Source organism: Phocoena phocoena, chromosome 11 (assembly GCF_963924675.1).
Source record: "Phocoena phocoena chromosome 11, mPhoPho1.1, whole genome shotgun sequence".
NCBI classification, from domain to species: domain Eukaryota; kingdom Metazoa; phylum Chordata; class Mammalia; order Artiodactyla; family Phocoenidae; genus Phocoena; species Phocoena phocoena.
The window spans coordinates 39557849-39580883 of NC_089229.1; the positions used below are offsets into that span (position 1 = coordinate 39557849).

Genomic DNA, 23035 nt, shown 5'->3' on the forward strand with positions numbered 1-23035 from the left:
AGAAGCTGGATGCTATGGATGTTCAACTGCTCCTAGAAAAACAACGGTGGGGTCCCAGTGGAACAGCTGAATTTCTGACCAGGCAACCACATCAGCAAACAATATGTAAAGCAGCATTACAGGACCTGATGTCAAAGGCTTCAAATATTCAAGGATGGCTGATTTGATGCATGAAACTGATTTCATTAGGAAAGTGGAAAATGATTATTCTGAAGGGAAAAATATCAAACTGACAGCAAATAGAAGTACAGGTATTTGAACATTACTGTCCTTCTTTGCAAGACATACCGTGCCCAAAAGATTAAACAGCTTAGTCAATATTCAAGCACACCTGCTTGTTCTGATAAGAAATATATTTTTCCTGTGATTATATGTTCTTTCAGAGTTTGGGGTCCAGGATAATTTAGGTCCAACAGTTTCATATGCTGTTTTAGGAAACAGAGAAATCTAATACAGGCTTTAAGTCATTAGATAGAGTGCTATCAGAACGTAAGAGTTTTGAGTTGGTGCACAAGGATTTATTAGCCCAAAGGAGCCATCGTGGGGCTGACACAAAAATGTCAGAGAACAAACATCAGAGTGTGAAGAGGAAACAAATAGAGAATTCTCTCTGCAGTAGTCTTAGCACCACGGATTTTGAGGAAAGGTGCCTAAAAGCGGTTCTTAAGTAAACCAAATAAGAATGCACTAATCTATCTGCTTTCTTCTCACAAGCATCCAACCGAATGGGCATGGTGAGTTTCTAAATACCACCTACACATGGACATCTACAGCTCAGCTACTTTACTTAATGCAATGACATCGGTAAGAAATACGTTTTATAGCACAATTCAGTCACACAATGCAAATACGTAACTGAATACATAATTGTTTCACAAAGCAATATTAAGCCTCACTGCATCTGATGTAACTTACACACTTTTAATTTTTGTCCTATTTTATTCCATTTAAAATGTTTGTCACAAACCACTAATTTGGTTCCATGACCCACTAATAGGTCACCATCCACCATTTAACAGGCACTATTTTAAGTTATATCTTAATAGAACCTCACGCCACTGATAAACTAGAAGTCAGAATAGTTTGGAGAACCATATCTACCTTCAGTTTTTGTCTTTGGAATGATGTTGGGAGGACCCTTTTAAATTACTGCATATAAAGGACATTATTATGTTGAGGAAAGTTCCCTCTATGCCTACTTTCTGCAGGGTTTTTATCATAAATGGGTGTTGAATTTTGTCAAAAGCTTTCTCTGCATCTATTGAGATGATCATATGGTTTTTCTCCTTCAATTTGTTAATATGGTGTATCACGTTGATTGATTTGCGTATATTGAAGAATCCTTGCATTCCTGGAATAAACCCCACTTGATCATGGTGTATGATATTTTAATGTGCTGTTGGATTCTGTTTGCTAGTATTTTGTTGACGATTTTTGCATCTATGTTCATCAGTGATATTGGCCTGTAGTTTTCTTTCTTTGTGACATCCTTGTCTTGTTTTGGTATCAAGGTGATGGTGGCCTCGTAGAATGAGTTTGGGAGTGTTCCTCCCTCTGCTATATTTTGGAAGAGTTTGAGAAGGACAGGTGTTAGCTCTTCTCTAAATGTTTGATAGAATTCGCCTCTGAAGCCATCTGGTCCTGGGCTTTTGTTTGTTGAAAGATTTTTAATCACAGTTTCAATTTCAGTGCTTGTGATTGGTCTCTTCATATTTCTTTCTATTTCTTCCTGATTCAGTCTTGGAAGGCTGTGCATTTCTAAGAATTTGTCCATTTCTTCCAGGTTGTCCATTTTATTGGCATAGAGTTGCTTGTAGTAGTCTCTCATGATCCTTTGTATTTCTGCAGTGTCAGTTGTTACTTCTCATTTTTCATTTCTGTTGATTCGAGTCTTCTCCCTTTTTTTCTTGATGAGTCTGGCTAATGGTTTATCAATTTTGTTTATCTCCTCAAAGAACCAGCTTTTAGTGTTACTGATTTTTGCTAGCATTTCCTTCATTTGTTCTTCATTTACTTCTGATCTGATTTTTATGATTTCTTTCCTTCTGCTAACTTTGGGGTTTTTTTGTTCTTCTTTCTCTAATTGCTTGAGGTGCAAGGTTAGGTTGTTTATTCGAGATGTTTCCTATTTCTTAAGGTAGACTTGTATTGCTATAAACGTCCCTCTTAGAAGTGCTTTTGCTGCATCCCATAGGTTTTGGGTCGTCGTGTCTCCATTGTCATCTGTTTCTAGGTATTTTTTGATTTCCTCTTTGATTTCTTCAGTGATCACTTGGTTATTAAGTAGTGTATTGTTTAGCCTCCATGTGTTTGTATTTTTTTACAGATCTTTTCCTGTAATTGATATCTAGTCTCATAGCGTTGTGGCCGGAAAAGATACTTGATACAATTTCAGTTTTCCTAAATTTACCAAGGCTTGATTTGTGACCCAAGATATGATCTATCCTGGAGAATGTTCCATGAGCACTTGAGAAAAATGTGTATTCTGTTGTTTTTGGATGGAATGTGCTGGAAAGGTCAATCACCTTGTGCAGAGTCACACGGAACTGGCAGATTCAGGTGTAGATATAACCACTTCTAAAACTTGAATATTCCGTCCATCTGCAGTGACTTTCGGGTGATATTTGCTGTTCGTTGCTCTGGAGCATAGGTAAGAAAGAGCTATTCGTTTCTTTTCCCTGTAAATGAATGTTCCTGACTACAAGGGTGACTTTGAGTTGGGGAAAGGGCAATGGTAAGAACAGAACAATGACCTTGGTGAAGAGCCTGGTCCCTAAGTCTACATTCTGGGGCCCCAAAATTAAGGTTCCAGGAAATAACGGCTCTTCACAAAATGACCCTCACTACAAAATGATCAGTCTTTTCCTCCAACAGTAATCCACAGACAGCCAAATCAATTTGACACAAACATACTTATCCACAAAACAATTCAGCATGATTTTATAAAATCTATAAAAAGATTCAGTGCTTATGTACAGCTATCAGTTTTATAAACAGCACCCCAAATGATGAGATCAAGAAAACTTGTTAATCTGAGAAAGAGTTCATAGAAAGGGCAAGGATGAATGTCTGAGTTTTTCTAATCACATTTGAAAATCAAAATGTTTCCTCTAGAATTTTCTTGGATAAAAATGTCGGTTTATGATTTTAAATAAATGATGAAAATCTTCTTTCACATAAAATGATTCAAAAGGACTAACTCTGCCTTTCTTCTAATTACACATCATTGAATTTTGCTTTCATCTGTGAAGTCCAGAGAAACAAAATTAATTATCTAGGGGTCCACAATTTAAAAATATCTACATTAATTAACTACAGTGTTTTTGGTGTTAGCTATAGACCCAAAAGACATGATACTCTACTACTAATTTTCTAAGGAAAAGAAAACTTAGGGTTACTATAGAAATAAAGCATTTGAGTTAGATAGAAGGAAGTGTTTCTATAAGATGTAAGGTTCCCTTTTTAGAAGGCCTTTACTAATTTCAAAACTGCCTAGAGTTAGGCAAGAACTACATAACTTCTTGGCACTTCTTTTTTTTTTTTTTTTTTTTTTTGTGGTACGCGGGCCTCTCACTGTTGTGGCCTCTCCCGTTGCGGAGCACAGGCTCCAGACGCGCAGGCTCAGCGGCCATGGCTCACGGGCCCAGCCGCTCTGCGGCATGTGGGATCTTCCCAGACCGGGGCACGAACCCGTGTCCCCTGCATCGGCAGGCAGACTCTCAACCGCTGCGCCACCAGGGAAGCCCTTGGCGTTTCTTTTAATACTATGTTTTCCCTCAAATATTTTTTAATTTGTTAATTATTTAAGATCTATTCAAATGGAGTAAATGGAGCACTAAGGGGTAATGTCTCTTCTCATTTTCATGTCATTTTTATTCATAAATTGTTAGGTAAGAAAAATGCTGTTGTTCTGAAGTCAAAGGTAACGTAATACAAAGGGACACATTCGTGAAATTATTGTACCTAAAAGTCAAACACAGATCCTCATAAGACCGCTTTCACGTGCTTTGTTTCAATAATTTATCCCTTCACACATTTGTCACAGACGTGCTGTCCCTTGCCATTGGTGTCTGTCTTTGATACCAGTGAGACTGAGTTGCAACATGCAGCCCACGTTTCTCCCCAATATTAGTTTGATATAAAAGTTGGATGTATGCTTGAATAGCGAGTACATGTGGCTGTTCCTTTGTGTTTTCCTTCTTTATTACATTTTCAGAATCAAAAGCAGATAAGCTCTTACACCAGCCACTGTTATCAGTATCAAGTAGACATACACAAAAGATATGTGAACAAAATGAAATCTGACATGTCAATAAGAGACAGACTATTGTAGGGAAGTACCAGATAATTAAATTTAAGAAAGAGCCTAAATTTTGGACTTCTCACAACACAGTGTGATATGGCAGACAGAGATAAGAATTTGTACTTAAAAACTCATGTAGATATCAACTCACATTGTTTTTTTCTGTAATAGAACAAATAGAACAAAGTAACTGTAAGGAAGGACACTGTAAACTAGATATACATGATTTAAACGCCAGTGGGTTGCTTGGATTACTTTTTGACATCAGAAAGAAAGAAAAAAAAAAAAACCACCCTGCAATAATAGGAAATTGTGGCAAGTATATTTTATCACGTTGCTTATTTAATACTTATCTCCCAATCAGAGATTATGACCTTTTTGAGGACAGTGGTCTCTTTTATTTGCCTCTGCCAGGGTGCTTGGCATATGGGAGATTCTCAGTAAACAAACGAACAGTTAATACCTATAAACCCTACTCATAGAGGCGACAGGTGAGGCAATGCTCACAGGCCGCATAACACAGTCACGTACACAAGCTCATGTTCAAATAGTAGCAGAGACCCTCTACTAAAGGTGCACGAACCCAGAAACTTATTTTCTGGAATTCAGTTTCTTCCATTCTCCTGTAAATTTTCTAAGTCTCTTCCCAGTATTTCTGATTGTCTAACAGATCTCTATATCCCCCCTCTTAGGCTGATTTAATCTCTCTTTTGCCTACTGATTTCATTAATTTTCCAGCACAGTCTCTGAATCAGATATGTTTACATCTGAGCTCTATTTTTTTTTCCTCAGAAAACTTTCTTTCCCTGGGTCTCATTTATCCTAGACACATCCTGTTCTCCTTCCTGTTTATTTCACTTCACACACTACCTATAATCTCCAGCTAGGCTGTGGAACACTCAAATGCCTTAATCACATCTTATTCATCTGAAAAATTCTAATATCGAATTCAGTTACTGTCACTTAGCAAAGGCAATTCAAATAATCCTTGTGATACTAGCTACTCTTCCTCTCTATATTCCAATTTATATCTTTGAGACCTGTAAGCCCAGAAATATAGGTACAGTTTTTCCCCAGGAAATTTTTCATTTATATCTTGGTTCATAGGCCAATGATTAATTTCAAAGTTATAAAAACAAAGTATAGAATGTGGGCCACTGTTAAGACATTTCATTTCCAAATTAAGAGGCACTGGAGCACATAGGTTAAGAGCCTACAAGTATAAACATGAATATGCACATAAATGATTACTACCGTATGAAAAAGTTTCACGATTGGTTCCTCTTGCACTTAGTGCCCACTTTAACCAACTACTATGTGTAAGAAAACACAGTCATGTACTTTTATTCATCCTATATTTTGAAGTAGAAAATGTGGATTAAAAGGAAAAAAGTCTCTCAAAGAAAGAAGCAGGTCAGCTAAGTCACAGGCACTAATAGAACAGTGAGTTAAGAATGATTTCTAGATGTAATTTATTTTCCTGATCAGGGAAAAAAAAAAAAGCTTCCAACACATGTCACTCAAAAAAAAAATCTTCTCAGGAATCACAGAATATAAATGTTATATGTATTCTTAAAGATCATATAGGCCCGTTATTTTCAAAGTATCCTCATTTACAGATGCACAAATGGATCTTGACTGAGTATGTACCTCATAGCACGTGCTGTCATAGGTGCTGAGAGCCCATGGAGAAGAAAGCAGACGTCCTTGACCTAATTAAGGGTGGGGAAGAAACATCTTATAGGTCCAAGCAAAAATATATACAATGTTCAGTTAGGGATAACTTCTGTGCATTAAAAGCAGTTATTTAAATATGTATTAAATACGGAGGGACTTGGTACAGGTATGGCTGCCCTCAGTAAAGTGGTCAAGGTAAGAGGATCTAAGAAAATGACATTCTCATCCAAATAATGAGAACTGATTGGCCCCGTAAAGATCTAAGGGAGGTGATTTCCAGGTAGAATGGGCAGGGCAAGAGCAAAAGCCCAGAGATGAGACAGTCATGGTTCATGAAGGTAAAATGACTGTTATCCAGATCTGCTGAATTTAAGTCCACAATAAATATATGTAAGATTATGATATTTTAGGCTGTGGTTTTCCCTAAGCTAACAAGAAACATGAAGTTACTGGAAGTCATGGTGTGTGTGTGTGTGTGTAATTCTCATCTGTGATGAGAGATAATCCTCATTACAGCCAGCTTAAGTTTGTTGGGTTATGGTTTTCTTTCCCTTCCAGAAGCAACTAATTTGTAGGTGATACTCCAGATTTTGTTCTTCCAGTGGCCATTTAAAAAAGGGTATTGTAGAGAGAGGGTGAAATATTTTGAGTGTACAGTGGATATATTTTTGGTGACATCATTTGTCCTGATTTTAAAGCCAATGTCTCTTGTAGTAGACACGGATGGTTACCTTCCTTAGACAGCCTAGCTTTTTAAAAATTAATGATGGAATCTTGGTTATAAGAAATGACACATTTGTCTTATCAATTTAGATAATACTATTTCCTTTTGCAAGGGGTGGGCATTTGATATTGCTCTGGACAAGAGACATGGGGGAATCTGTTGGTAATTTTCTGGAAAAAATTTTGCTCCCCAATCAGAAGAGAGAGCTAACTTTTTGGCTGTACATTCTTCTTTCCTTTACCCTGCTTCCTCTGTTGCCACTTGAAGACATGATGTTTGGATGGCTGCACTGACACTGCATACCTGGCGGCCAGGCCAAGAGACTCTCATAGAGGCTGACCCAGGGTTTTTACAACAATTATCTGCTGAGTTATCTAACTCTAAAATTAACCTTAATAAACAGACATGGTAAAGTGACAAAACAAATGTCAGTAGTATTTATTTTTAAGCAGCTTCTGGTAAGGTGTTCTTTAATTTGCTGCTGAGAGCATCCTAGTTAATACAAATCTTCTTTTGATATTTCCATCCCAGTCACTTCTCCTGGGGCCCTGCCTCCTGCACCTGAGCCTTTTTGTCATCCCTTGAAAGTCCAATGAGAATCTCAAACCTACTATGTAAAAAATAAAACTCTATTTATCCTCCCTTATTGGATCCTGTTTTGGATCATCCCCATCATTGTAAATGACTTTACCAAAAATCTAGGATAATTCTTAACTTTTTTCCTCTTATTCTCCATAACCAATCTATCAACAGGTCATGTAAGTTCTACTTTGAAAATATGTCTCAAGTCTTTTTACTTTTCCCCTTTATACTTCCATGAGCCTAATCAAAGCCACTAACCCTCTGATAGCTTTCTCACCTGCACTGCTGCAAGAACTTCCTTCTGGTCTTTCTGCCTGTACTTTTGACACCTAAATATACATTCTCCACAGAAATAAGAATGAATTTCTAGAATAGTCAATCACTGCATGGCATTTTCCCACTGAACACCCTCCAACGGTCTTCCATTACACTTGGCATAAAATCCAAACTCCCTGCCATTTCCCACAAGGCCCTCCCTGCGTGACCAGGTTTCCACCTAACTCTTCAACTTTATCACCAAGCACATCCCTTCTCTCACCCTTCACTGGCCTCCTAGTTATTTTGTTTCCTTGTTCCTTCTACCTTCTCTTTTCCAGGAGATGTTGTCAAGACTCTCTCCCTTGCATCCTTTGGGGTTCTACATAAAGTCGTCTTCTCAGTGAGGCCATCTCTGGACAACCTATGTACATTTCACCCCCACATACATGTTACACTCACATTTCCTCCTTAACACACGTCACTAACATGTTTTACATCTTATGTGTATATCTTGTTTGTTGTCTGTTTCCCCAGTAGAACGTAAGCTCCCCGAGGGCAGGAGTTTGGTTTATTTTGCTCACTGATACATTCCCCAGTACCAGGTATAATGCTTGACACCTTGTAGATGTTCAAGAAATACTTGTTGGATAAGTTAGTTGATAAGTGACTGACTGAATGGGGGATGGTAACTAGTCTGACTTCTCGACCACACAGGATAGTACTCAGAACAGTAAACTTTGGTTGAATAAATAAACAGTTTGTAATAGAAGGTGAAACATCCCTCCACAGTTCCATTACCTCTTTCACCTGGCATGATAGCTCATGGGCTGGCTCCTGTTGAGGATTTTTGCATCTCTGCTCACGAGAGATATTGGTCTGCAATATTCTTTTCTTGTAATGTCTTTCTAGTTTTGGTATTAGGGTAACGTGGGCCTCAGAATGAGTTAGGAAGAGATTTTAGAGAACTGGTATAATTTCTCTCTTAAATGTTTGGTCAAATACACTAGTGAACCCATGTGAGCCTGGTATATACTGGCTTTTTAGGGTCCATTTTATAAATCCCTAATGCAAAGTGAATATTAAACAGTAATTAGGTATGCAGAGTACTATAGGCTCTGGTAAAGTTTTATATCCCATTAAAGACCAGTAGCAGGGGCAGGTCATGTATAGTCCTATGGGTTCTAGTAAGGACCTTATATACTTGTCCAGGATAAGGATATAACTAAATGATGTAATAAGAAGTGAGTAAAACAATGAGCCCATAATCCTTCATCTAGCCTGAAAAATCTGTGTTTCCTGATTTCTTTTTTTTTTAATATCTTAAAGAATCCAGTGTTCTGGGCATAGCCTAAGAAGTTTTTTAACCAACATGTGATCTCACGATTCCATCAGCCTCAGATCCCTCCTCCTATGTGATAGATATATCTTTCTGTCCAGAAAAAAAGAGTACTATTTAAAATAAAAATATAATTTATGAATGCCTATTTTGCTTGAAGAGGGCACAAACTCATTAAAAGAAACATCTCAGGTCAAAGGAAGCACGGAAAGTCATTCTGAGTATCTTAGGGCTGTAGACTTAGTGCTTTTGAAAAATGTAAATAAATATATTCACAAAAGCAAGAAAAAGAAAGAAAGGAAAGAAAGAAAGAAAGAAAGAAAGAAAGAAAGAAAGAAAGAAAGAAAGAAAGAAAAAGAAAGGAAGAAACATACATTTCAGAAAGTCTGCCTTCACATTTGCCATGATCATGTGACTTTAAAGCCAATGTCTCCTGTAGCAGACATGGATGGTGTCTGCCTTCCCAGTGTTCTTTGAGGAATGCTTCCTGGTGCACAAACTGGCTCTAAAGACAGACCCCAAAATGTGTTAACAAAATACTTTGAAGAGCAGCAGCATTTCTGAAATCCAAGGTGACCACAGTGAAGGACGACATTCATTTGAATATAAATTTCAGTACATGAGCTTTTTTGAAAAAAAGTTTTGTTATTTCATGATCACACTTTATAAAATTTTAGTATTTATTCATTCTGCATTGTGGTTTTTTCTGAAAAAAGAAATATCAGAAACACTGAGGCAGTTTTCCACCTATATTCAGAGACTGATAATGCTGATGGCATTTTTGGTAAAAAGAAAGCTATGTATTTAATCCTTCATGTGTGTATGGAAAACATGAAGGAAAAACCACTCATCACAGTCCAGAATCTTATTATAAAGAGACATATGAACAAATATATATTCAGTTTCGTGAACTAAATTTCTGCATTCATACCAAGCAAGTGGATGATTTATATTCCACAAGCTAAAAAATGTAGTTTCAGGATATGAATAGAAAGCCTTTCTTACTGTGGAAGAGTGATTTTTCCCTTTTAGAAGAAATCTGAATTTCATTATATATAAAAAAGAACTGTAAGTATTAGAAACCTAATAACTTTTACTCTTCATAGAACTGTTAATCAATACAATTAAATTTTACTTTCTGAACAATAAATAACAGGCAGAGGCAATTTTTAGTCATTACAATGTGTTAGCTGAAACTTTGCAAAAATTGTTGTAACCATGTAATTAACTATTTGTTTCATTTTTTAAAAAAAGAAGAAAAACTATAAATGTAAAAAAATTTTGGAAAAATACAATAGATTTATTTAAACTGTCATATGTTCTAAAGTATCAAAGATCTACAAACTAAATGGTGTATTAGAGATACACAAAAAGAAACTGGAATAAATGATAGCAATATAAATTCAACTTTATGGGAAAAACAAAGATTATTTTTATAAGGTCAGATGTATGCATATAAATCATCTTCCCTATTCACCAGAGACATTTCTTTCAGTATAAAAACACAAACTGGGCTTCCCTGGTGGCACAGTGGTTATGAATCCACCTGCCAATGCAGGGGACACGGGTTCGAGCCCTGGTCCGGGAAGATTCCACATGCCATGGAGCAACTAAGCCTGTGCAGCACAACTACTGAGCCTGAGCTCTAGAGCCCACGAGCTACAACTACTGAAGCCTGCGGGCCTAGAGCCCAAGCTCCGCAACAAGAGAGGCCACCGCAATCAGAAACCGGCACACCGCAATGAAGCGTAGCCCTCACTCGCTGCAACTACAGAAATCCACGCTGGCTCAGCAACAAAGACCCAATGCAGCCAAAAATAAATAATAAATAAATAAATTAATTAAAAAATAATAAAATAAAAACACAAACTGTTAGGTTTTTGGTTTGAAAATTCTTGCCTGTACAAAAGAAACTGGTGGGAAAACACTACCCTGCCCATTCACAACATAATGCAATCAGAGAAGATTAAATAAGTGTAAGACAGTAGTCCATGTGAAAAGCAGGCAGGAGTCCATATAATTTTTAAAGTTTTATGTAATCTTTCCTCCCTTTGTGTTCTTTTAAATTTTCTCCTTCCCCCAAAGGTGCTTTTATAAAGAAAAGAACGAGGGTGTCGGTAAGTAAAAATAGATTAATGTAAATTTTCCTAACCACAGAGAATTTCTATTGGATGAACATTTTTGAAATTATTTCCTTTGTTGATTTCAGTAGATTCTGTAAGACATTCTGCATCCAAAATAAACTTGAAGCATAATGACCATATATCAGTTTATAAGCCTTATTCAAGGGTCTAAATTATAAAACAATTTCCTTACATTTATACTCAGAAGTAAAACAGCAGTACATAAAAACCTCCAATAGTTTTAGAATTAAAGATTCTAAAACAACATACAGAATTTATTATCTGTCCTCCACCTGGAATGTTCCTATTTTATGAAGGGGGTTTGTGAGGGATGGTGAGCGGATGACTCTATCTCTGTAGGAGCACTTCCTTGAATACCATCACAGAATGATCATTTCTCCTTCTATACAACATCAAAACAACCACGAAATCCAAACGATTAATCTGGTCATTCTCTGGACTTGGCTGCCATCTTGACAGGAGTTATTTTGGAAACAGATTTTTTTTGTGGGGGGGGGAAGATTATGTTTTTGGACTCTCCTGTTGCTCATTCAATGTAATAACAAAGTCATAAAATAACTTATCACCTAGAAAATTGTAATGTTGCGCTTCTACTTCAGGAAACCTTTGGGTTGATTACCCTAAGCCTTCCAAATACAGTGTCAAAACTTATCAATATACATATACGAGAATTGGGAAGTGTTATAAACATGTATTTCTTTACTGTCAGGCAGAACTGTATAACATTTTTCACAAAAGACAAATTTCTGTCTTTTCAATAAATTCAAGAACAGAATTTCAACATTCTCTTCTGTAGAACATCACATCATCTCAACTGCTATTCTTTCCGACAATTTAAACACATTTCTCCCTTTTGGGCCTTGGTGTCTGACCTTTCTTGTAATGGCCTATATTTACTTTAAATCCACATCTGACGCTTCTCTTTTTCTCATTTTAACATCCTGAAATTTCTTTAGTCTTTTCTGACAAGGTGATGTCTCAAACCTTAAATAATTTTAGTTTTGTTGCTGTTTCTCAATTTCTTTTAATTCTTTTATTTTTAAATATATTTTATTGAAGTATAGTTGATTTACAATGTTGTGTTAGTTTCTGCTGTACAGCAAAGTGATTCAGTTATGCATATATATTATTTTTCATATTCTTTTCCATTATGGTTTATTACAGGATAATGAATATAGTTCCCTCTGTTAAATCTTTTTTTTAAAATTTTTATTAGATCAGAGTTGATTTATACTGTTGTGTTAGTTTCAGGTGTACAGAAAAATGAATCAGTTATACATATAGATATATCCATTCTTTCTTAGATTCTTTTCCCATATATGCCATTACAGAGTATTGAGTAGAGTTCCCTGTGCTATACAGCAGGTCCTTATTAGTTATCTGTTTTATATATAGTAGTGTGTATATGTCAGTCCTTGTATTAGTTCTTGATGTTGTGTTTCAACTATGGATCTAAATTAGAACTAGGCTCTCTAATACAGTGATCTGTCCAGCATTATTCTTATGTTTCTATTTGAATATCTTAGAATAATGCTGGTTTTTAATAGTAGCACATTGCCAGCTCTTCAGCTGTTTTAAACCAAAAACTCCATCTAATTTTCTACATATTTGATAGCAAATTTTAATTCGTCTTTGTAGTATGTTCCTTTCATGAATATGTTTTAATACTCTCCTATTAAATTCATCCTTTATGTTTCCTAATTTCTGATCATCATAATAAATAAACACATTAGCTTCAAGAATTAAATAGAATGAGAATGTTTATATGTCATTGTACGGATAGGATGCCCTGAGTTTTTAATTATCTTAGTAAATTCTGTCCAGGGCATAAGAAAACATCACAGGCACAAGTAGGGGTATAATTGACCTGTGAATGTTTTAGCTAATTTAAGGGGTAGATAAGTTACTAATGCAAATTTCTTTGTCTTAGTATTTGGTCTGTCTCTAGTTCTTAAGGCTTTGTCCTGGGTAAAACCACACTCTTGCTAAACCACTCAGTCATTAGGTCTGTTCCTATGCTAGTTCCTAGTGCCCTTCCATCTTCTTCACAGAGTCACTTTATTACATGAAGAAGTTGTTAATTATCATAAGCTGTCTGGCAAGAACTTACTCCAATTACCCCTACAGTCTTTTTTATCTCTAGCTCAGCTATTCTATAATTACTAAGTGTGCTTGGCACAAAGATGGTTTATAGGTTTAACTATTGATTATTTATATATCTCTCACACTATTACAGAATAGTTGAGCAAGATAAGCATTTACATGTGTACACATTCAAATGTCTGGATGTGCATTTTGAAATGCAATAGTTTACATTTAATGATGGGTCAAGAATGATAACAATGATTTTAGGAGAACATAAAGGTTTTACATTTGAAGTTCCTGTTCAGAAGAATGGCAATGTTACAGACTAGCTAACTGAAGAAGTAAATGATCAGGACAGTGCAGTTTCTGTATTTTAGGCCACTTAACTATCTATCAAAAAGGCACCTCTCTTATGCTATTAAAATTTCAACCTTTTGACACATAAAGATATGTCAGCAATGAACTTGGTCTGTAACAATACGCTACTGATGATGTCTTTTCAAAAAATTATTATTTATTTATTTATTATTTATTTTTGTCTGCGTTGGGTCTTGGTTGCTGTGTGCAGGCTTTCTCTGGTTGCCATGAGCAGGGGCTACTCTTCGTTGTGGTGCACGGGCTTCTCATTGCAGTGGCTTCTCTTGTTGTGGAGCACAGGCTCTAGGTATGCGGACTTCAGTAGCTGTGGCACGCAGAATCAGTAGTTGTGGCTCGCGGGCTCTAGAGTGCAGGCTCAGTAGTTGCGGCACACAGGCTTAGCTGCTCCGTGGCATGTGGGATCTTCCCAGACCAGGGCTCGAACCTGTGTCCCCTGCGTTGGCAGGTGGATTCTCAACCACTGCACCACCAGGGAAGCCCAGTGATGTCTTTTTAGTTTAGTGAATCCTAGAATAACCAAGTTTTCAAGGCTGAAAACTAGGGTTTCACCAAAATGCAGATAATATATATTTTGTTACTCAAAATTATTTATGAGTGGTGAACTTCTTTAATCATTTTCTGAAAAAGTACATTGATTTTGTTGTCATTATTGAAAAATAATGACAGCAAAATCAATTCATAGTTTATATAAATATGGAATATAAATATGGAACTTGCTAGTTATTTCCCTTCAACACATGAAATTATTTTTTGCCCTGTCGTCTTGTCTATTGTAGTTGACGAGATATCTATTATTTTTTCCTTGCTCCTTTATATGTTGTTCGTTCTAATTGATTTTTAAGATCTTGCACTATCTTTGGAGTTCTGTGGCTTTGTTAAAATGTTTATGTTTGAATTTGTTTTTCTTTACCTGATTAGTGGCTGGGAATGATTTTCTATATGGTATTAATGGCTTTCTTCAAATATGGAAAATTCTCGGCTATTATCTTGTAACTAACCATCTAGAATTCCTAATAGATACTGGTGTGCTTTCTCATTTTATTCCTCTATGTCTCTTAAGTTTTCCATCTCTTAACATTCTGTGCTCATTCTAGAAAATTTCTTCAGATGTAATTCACAGTCCATTAATATCATCTTAGGTCATTTCTCTTTTCATCCTAAAAGTTTTTATTAAATTTTTAAATTTGAAAACTATATTTTTCTTTTCTATGAGTATTTGGTTCTTTTTCAGATCTGCTAATCTGTTTTCATAGTGTCTTACTGTTGGCTTCTATTTCTTCCTTCTTTACTTTTATAATTTTTTAAATGATTAGTTTCTGCTTTTTTTCGTATTGTTAAGCTATCTCAAAACTTTAGGATTTGAATGTTCTTGCTTATGGTGCCTCATTATGCTCTGCTATGTTGGATAATTCTCATGTGTGGTTTTACCATTATTCATTTAATTGTAAACTCATTTTAGTTTTTTTTTTTCTTTCTTAAAGAGTACTGTGTGTCCTGGTTCAGACATGTTTCCATACAGAATTGTAGGTTCCCATTAGTTTATATAAATTACATTTGGAGGATTCATGCACTGTGAATAACATACATTCAAGCCCCATACTGACATATGCCAAAGCCTGGTGTTTCGATTTGTCACAGTAGGACTATTTTTTTCCCTGTATTTCATCTAGGTTCCTAGGCAGATAAGCTCTAGTCACTTCCCTGGATCAGTGGGTGCATTTTCTTGCTGCTTCATCAAGAAGCAAGCAGCTCTTCGCCGATCCTGAATTTACGTGAGAATTTCAGTTCCAGATCTCGAACCTGCTTAGACCCAAGTCCTGTAGTCATTAGAGACTTGATAAAGGACCGACCTCTCCCTACTCAGTCATGACATCAGCTCTTCGTCTTTCTACTCTGCCTTCGAGCTCTCTTTCTTTTCTGACGCTTGAGGATTTTCAGGGTTTTAATGTGTTGTTGATCTACATATTTAGAAATATTTACAGTGATAATACTATAGCTATGTATGTATGAACAAGAGGTGGTAAATGCTCCATCTCAGATATGAAACGAATTAGTAATCAGTGATTAACCTAGATGCATACAGTGAAATGAGACAATGCTTCACATAGTTCTGTGTGAATTTCACAATGTTAGGAAAAGGATAGCTTTCCGGAGTTCATTATTATTGCACCTGAAACAATTTTATGTCCTTCAACATATCCCCCTGTGACCTCACATTCTTACTGGGTTTTGAAAATATCCTTTCATCTATTTTATACATTTCCTTCTGGTTCAGTTTTTCTAGAAGATTCTATCAAGTTCTCTTCGATGCTCCTGTGAACTGTATTATTCTCCTGGGTATATATGTTTAAGATATGTTTAGCTGCACATTGCTTGGGGAGTTTAATGTATGGCAAAGTGAAGATTCTTTAAATGCCTTAAAATTGGCAAAAATATGTTCAAATATAATCAACCCTAAATAAACTAATGAGAGCAACACAACTTTTGCTTTTATTAAATTACAATGAAAAGTATTAACTTCTCCATAAAACATTTTTAAACTGAAATAAGTATCAGCATAAGCAAATATAAAAATCATTTTTATTATTAGAGTGGTTCTTCTCTCATTAAATATTGCATTTTAATGTTATTAGTTTATTTTTAAGTGATAATAAGTGTAAAGAAAATTGTTAAGAATGAATGTCCAATTTCTATAACTTTTTCAGCCTATTGGTTTATCTCTTCTTAAATAGTGCATCATTCTCACAAATTGCTATGTATTCTTTCCTTATCATCTATTTCCTGAATTACATCCAATATCTTCAAGTAGGTAATTTTCCTTCCTATTACCACAATGAATTCTCGAAAGTCTATTCTTTTATATTGACCAGATACACACACACAATCCTTATTGAATTTAAAAGTGGCTAGTCCAATTTCATCCATAGTGAAGTTACTTTGCCAGATAGAACAACAGAGCAAAAGATTTATTCTGATGTATCCCAGAACAGGACACTTAGTCACTGGGAAATGTAATTAAGAAAAATCTCAGGATCAGAAATGATGCCTTTGGTGGCCTGGGTTGTGGGGTATTAGATTCCATAATGGCCACAGTGTAGCCACCGTGGCATTACTTAGGCCTAGCTTTATGGATTAGATTTCTCAGGCAATATAGCTTTATCTAATATGCAAATTTATACATTTCATTTAAGGAGGTATAAAGACTAAAAAGACTTAAAGTAAGTGGACCAGACTGATTTTAGTGCATAACTGACAACAGTAAGAATCAGTGAGATTAAAAAGAGTAGGATCACTGACTGGAAACAACTTGGAGGAAAAAAATGCAGAGAAGAATATGATTAGAGTTACTGGATGATCACTATTTTAGTGGGTCTGAATATTTATGTGTTTGTTTCTTGTGTCTTGTTTGTTTCTCCACTAACATGAAATCTCCATAGAACAGGGGCCTGGACACACGGCTTGGAAGACTGACTGGCATGGGAAGTGCTGACTGGCATAGGAAGTGTGAACCCAGGCTCCACGATGAACAAGGTTTGCTGGGCTAAGGGAAAGTAGAGGATGAAGATATACTGATTGAAAACCTAAGTGTAGGAAACATCAAACAAGCTTACGTGTGAAGATAACTGGTGATATAGGACTGGTCAAGCAATTCTGAAGCATCACTTCAAAGGGATGAGGAAACAAAAGCAATTGGGAAATTCAAACAAGGCTGAGTGGCAATACCATTGTTGTCTCATTAAGCCCAGGTTTTCCTAGTAGTTTTTGAAAGCTGTGAAGTAGAGACTGAGATAACTCAACCCAGGCCCTATTGACCATTCCTGTCCTAAGACTCATTTGAATGTTGCCAATACTCCATATTACCCTTTACTCTTGTTTCTTGAGAATGGAATGGAAAAGAAGGGTGCTTTACATTTAAAAATATCTTTAAAACTTTCTTCAATGGAAAATGAACCATTTTTTTTTCCTAGTGGAATTTCCAGAGTGAAGAGGGATTTTAGGAGCCTACATGATAACTTCTGTTGTGCCTCGACCTCAACGGTAATAGAGATTCTGGAAACTTTTCTTTTAGACATTTTATTTTACTAAAAATTAGAACTGATGAAGTATTACAGGCCCTTTTTCTAGGAAAGGTATCTAACTTCTTGTTTCTTACACTGAAGATTAGCCTAGTAGTGAGGCTTGACCAAAACAAGAGATGTTAACTATTACAGGCCTTTATTTTGAAATTATCAATTTTTCTTTGAATGAAGAGTTTTAGTTTGTTTGCTTTTCTACCTCTACCATTTGTTCCTTAGGTTAAATGAAGGTAAAGGGGACTCAGAGCTGCTAAGACTTCCTTGACATCCAAAGAACAGAGGAGGAATGAGACAGATAAGCCCTTACTTGGGCCTCATTCCCTGGGCTATTCAGACTCCTGTCCTCCACGCCAGGTACAGGTGCTGCCTGTTTTTTCAAACCATCCAAATTTAATGAATAGAACGAAAGAGAAATAGTAAAACAGAAAATACTAAAATTCAAACGGAACAAAATATTTTTTTTGGTCTGATGTCTGGGCTAAAAGTAGCAAATTTAGCAAAGTGCCTAAAACACAGTAGATATTCAAGAAATATTTGGCAAATTAAAGAAACACCTGTAGGGGTAAATGCAGCAAATAGGTAAACTTGATCCAATTGAATATGATGCTGAACTTTTCGAAAAACACAGAGGATAGAATTCCTTAGAAAGTGGGGTACAATAAAACCCTGAGTGGCGACTTGAGTCATTCAGAGAAAAAGCTGTTGGTAGAAGGCTATGAGATCACCAGTTCTCTCTTTCCATCGTTCCCTGGTGTCCATTGAACTAGCATTCATGCTCGCTGTCTCTGCTTAAACACTTCCTCTATTCATCTGCTTTCTAAATGAATGTGTACCTACAATATGTATCTATTCATTTAAAAATAACTGAATGCACCTGTTTCCTTGAGCTATAAACATGAACATTAATGAGCATCCTGTCTCTTTAATAGTTTAATACTGCTTGGCAACCTGTATTTGAGACCACTTGCCCCTTAAGCTCTATCTCCAGGCTGCACCTCTTCCCTCCATCTACTTCTCCTCTGCTCAAGAGAATACTGCTCATGTTATAACCAGTTTCTCTGTGTTTTACAAAAACACCCTACCCTCTCTTTCAGTTTCTCATTTACTTTATAACCAAACTTGTTTTTCTTTAGTGTCGATATTCAAAGTAAATAAGAATTTTAAAAAATATTTTGTTCAATTGGTTTACTTTTTAGAATCCCATAGTATTGTTTTCTACTATTTTCCACTTTAGAGCTCTTTTTTTCTTTTTTTACAAATCATATAATTTGACTATAATTTTGTGGATTAAAAAAAATTGAATGTGGGGCTTCCCTGGTGGTGCAGTGGTTGAGAATCTGCCCGCTAATGCAGGGGACACGGGCTCGAGCCCTGGTCTGGGAAGATCCCACATGCCCCGGAGCAACTAGGCCCATGAGCCACAACTACTGAGCCTGCGTGTCTGGAGCCTGTGCTCCGCAACAAGAGAGGCCGCGATAGTGAGAGGCCCGCGCACCGTGATGAAGGGCGGTCCCCGCTTGACACAACTAGAGAAAGCCCTCGCACCGGAACAAAGACCCAACACAGCAAAAATAAATTAATTAATTAATAAACTCCTACCCCCCAACATGTTTAAAAAAAACTGAATGTGCATCTAACATCATTTATAACATCGTTTCTGTGTGAAAACATTTTGGGTTCTAAATATTTAACTTATAAATTAAACTTTTGAAATAAAATCCAATTGAAATTAGTGCCTGCCTGTATTGTAAATGTGATTTTTAAAACCAGTTGAAAACCGAGAATATTTTTATTTATAAAGAGATTCGTATGAATTTGGAAGACAATTATTCCAACTATTTTAGGACACTTTTATAAAGTAAGTACACCTGAAAACCTAAAGATTTTGAGCATTTTCCCCTTTTAGACCCTTGTCTCAGTGGATTCTACAAGATAGGAAGCAAGAATTAATTTTATGGGTCAAACAGTCTCTGCAGTTTTCCTACTAAATCTAATGTTACTTTTTGCCCTCATTCAGTGCCAGAGGTAATCACAATATTCTGTCGTTTCATGGTTCAGAAGAAAGTTCTTTGTCCCTTCTAACTTAAATGTATACTTCAGAGTTTGGCTTATTAAGTTGGCAAACTGTCTGACATTTTTGCACTAAAAATAAAGCTATGAGGAAATTCCCTTACTAAAATTAGATAAAAGAAAAATATTCACTTATGAATAAATGGGATACCCTTAGCCAGAAGGTTTTACTTAGCTGTACCAATAAATTATCTTTTGAAAGTTTGACATCCACAGGACTTGTATGAGTAGAAACCATAACAGAAGTACAGGCTGGAATTCTTAAAGAAGTGATGCTTACTAGACATATCTAATATTGAAAGAATGACTTGATATTTAGAAACCTTTGTAAAACTAAAGATGTAAATGTGAAAATAATTGTAGAAATTATGAATTTAATACCCTTTACTATGAGATCATTTATTATTTGGCAACTCTGGGAAACTTTTCAATTGATAGACAGTCATACCCTTAACATCTTTAACATTTAATTTTTAATTTCAAAATATTTACGACTCAAATGAAAGGGGAAAGAAACAGTCTAAAGTCCTTTGTACACACCTAGGAAATAAAAATATGTAGGAAAAAAGTCAAAATCCTAATTTATTTTCAACATTTTTATATTAATTATATGTCTATAGCTTTAAAATGTTTTCCACTTGGCTGTTTCTTTGCTGTCATATTATATAGAGTAGTGGTTTTTAAACTTTGAAGTGCATTGGGATGATCTGATATACATATTTAAAATGCTGGTCCTAAAGCCCATTCACAAAGATTCTGATTAAGTACGTCTGGCATGGAACCCAGGAATAGAAATTTTCTTAGGTTGGCTTCAGGTTACATTTTGAGATGTTTCTCAAAATATTTGCAGAGTAGAAGATGAAACTGTTTCTAAAATACAAAGTAGAAGAGTATAAAATGGGAGCATTTTAAGAACTGTATGGTAAGAACCACACTGTCAGATCATCAGCTGTGCCTTTCACTATAAAATGATTGAAATAACCATTATATATTAGCACTGACAATTATTGCCTAAGAAAGAAACTTTTGATTCTAGGTAATATGCACTTTCAGAACCACTTCATTTGTTTTAATAATCTATGTAAGGAAATTATAAAAATTAGCAAAAAACATGTTTCAGCAATAACAACTGTGATCCTGTAAAATCATACTGCATCAGAGATAAGAGGAACTTCCAGCATTCAAATGGTTCATTCCCCAAAGGTGAAGAACTGTGTTACAACACAAGCCTACTGGACAGATTTATTTAATAAGATGGTGAATTTATAGGAGTGTATAGTTGGTTTATTTCTGTATGATTTTAGGATCAGAGACCTACTATTGTAGCCAACTTCCTCAGGAAGAAACTAAGATGCAGATAGCAGAATAAAGTTCAAGACACGGCCTCATACTATAACATTATTTCTCCTATATACAATGAGAATCATGTGAAAGACGATTCTTTAGAAATCCAAAACTTCAGTAACATGAGACTCCCAATAATGATTAGTGAGATAATTTAATCACCTCCAATTTACTTCAGAGAATTGTGGTTATGCCGAGGGAAAGGGTGTTAGAAATGACAGACCAAAGAAGCAATTTGATTGGTTAATGAAGAGTCTGAGAATGATAATTGAATTTGATGGAATTCATTAGTTGGGACATTCAAGCAGATACTTTACAACCCCGATTATGTACTCTAACATAGGTAACAGTCACAATGTGATATATGTACTTCATTGTTGAATTAGGCATATAGGAAAGAGTAAAGGCATAGTATGGCACAAAGAAACATCAGCCTGAGACAAACCTGCCTCCACTCCCACCCCTTACCCAATATTGTTGCTAAAATATCATCCGTACAGCAGGGCACAAAAGCACATAGGCAGATGCTATGGCATATTCTTTTAGAATGCAAGGCTGCTCAAGATCATCTACAGATAATGAACCATGACAACTTTGGATTTGATGAAGTACAAAACGAGAGTGGGAGAAAGCAAAATGTTATATAAGTGGCCAGTGCCCCATCAACTAAACTAGCACGTCAAGGGCGTTAATACTAGTAATAATTTCAAAAGACATGACAAATACTAAACATTCTTTTGAAGTAAGAGATACAGCCCTCCAATTTTCCACACAAATGCATTCTTCTTCCACATATCACAAGTTCATCAGCAAAACATATCAAAGTTTCTGTTTTTTTTCCACGTACCTTAGTTAGTTGCAGTGAGATTTCCAGGAATGAAGCAATAGGCAGGTGAATGGTCTCCAATTCAAAGCCAGGCGTTTGTCAAGCTCTTGCTAGTTCTTGTTTTCCTGGTTTCCTTTGAGAGAAAGAGGAGAATGGAAAAAAATTCATAAAAATGCTGGCCTGCAACTCTGCACCCGCCTTTGCTACTGAGTGTGTATATAGACTTTTGCTGATGTGGCCCATTCATTATTCACAGCCAGCTCTAGCTTCCTCATTTCCTGGTTGCACTACGTGCTCCAGGCTAAGAACCAAGAGGTATGAATCATGTGGACATAAAGAAAAATCTAGAAGAAGAAATGTTTCAAGAAAGCAACTTTTACCCTCTTTCTTCCGACGTAGCCTGTTCTATGGCATTGCTCCGTAGAGGAGAAAGAGCACGTGCCGCCACAGAAGGCACCCAGTGGAATTACCGCCCGGGGGGATTATCTCTAAGCAATTCATACTTTGCTTTGCTAACCAGACTCCTTGTTTAGGATACTGGAGTGCTGTCCTTCTCTGGCAGTGTTCCCCCATATTTTAGAATTATTGAATAGCTAACTGTGTCTATTTTGATTTGTGAACCTCTTTGCAAGCAACAGCAGCGGCAGCCGTGCTAATAAAAAAGAAAGGCATTGTATGTACCTAGGAAGGACACTGAAATACTGCACATACAAAAACATCTGCGTTGCGGAGCAGGTCTATCAAATATTCTAATAGTTCCCTTCCTTCCTTGCTTCCTTTGTCCTTTCCTTCTCCCTCCTTTCTTTTCCATTCTTTTTTCTTTTCTTTCCTTCTTCCTTTTATTCTTTCTGTTTTCTTTAATATACTGTTTTATCGTATTTATTTATTCTTAGATACAGGGCAACCTATGGTATTATCTTATATTTGAGATTTTTAAATAATGATTTTAGAATACGGAATCTCAAAAACACTAAAGTAACAGAATTCATCCACGAATGCAGAAACTCACAGAGGGAGACTTCAAGTTATCAGCTGCATCTTGCAGCTCCAATTAAGAATGGAGGCTTTGCAGATTCCAGCAGCTCTGATACTAATCAGACCATTCTGCTCTCTTCACAGTTGAAGTTTCAGTTTTCTGGAGGAAGCTAATATGGCAACACCCTGTTATCTGAGGATTCAAGCTTTCCTACTTCAAGATAAATGAACACACAATCCCCCGCAGCTTTCATTAT

At 36.1% G+C, this 23035-nt stretch overlaps 1 protein-coding gene across 1 annotated transcript in view; it reads right to left on the reverse strand.

Annotated features, from left to right (window-relative positions):
• The window catches only part of SYT1 (synaptotagmin 1), a 546324-nt gene that overhangs the window by 408853 nt on the left and 114436 nt on the right, over positions 1-23035 (reverse strand). Inside the window, exon 2 of the mRNA XM_065886932.1 lies at positions 21825-21936. The gene's annotated coding sequence lies outside the window, so the exon portion shown is untranslated. The remainder of the gene's footprint in view (positions 1-21824; positions 21937-23035) is intronic.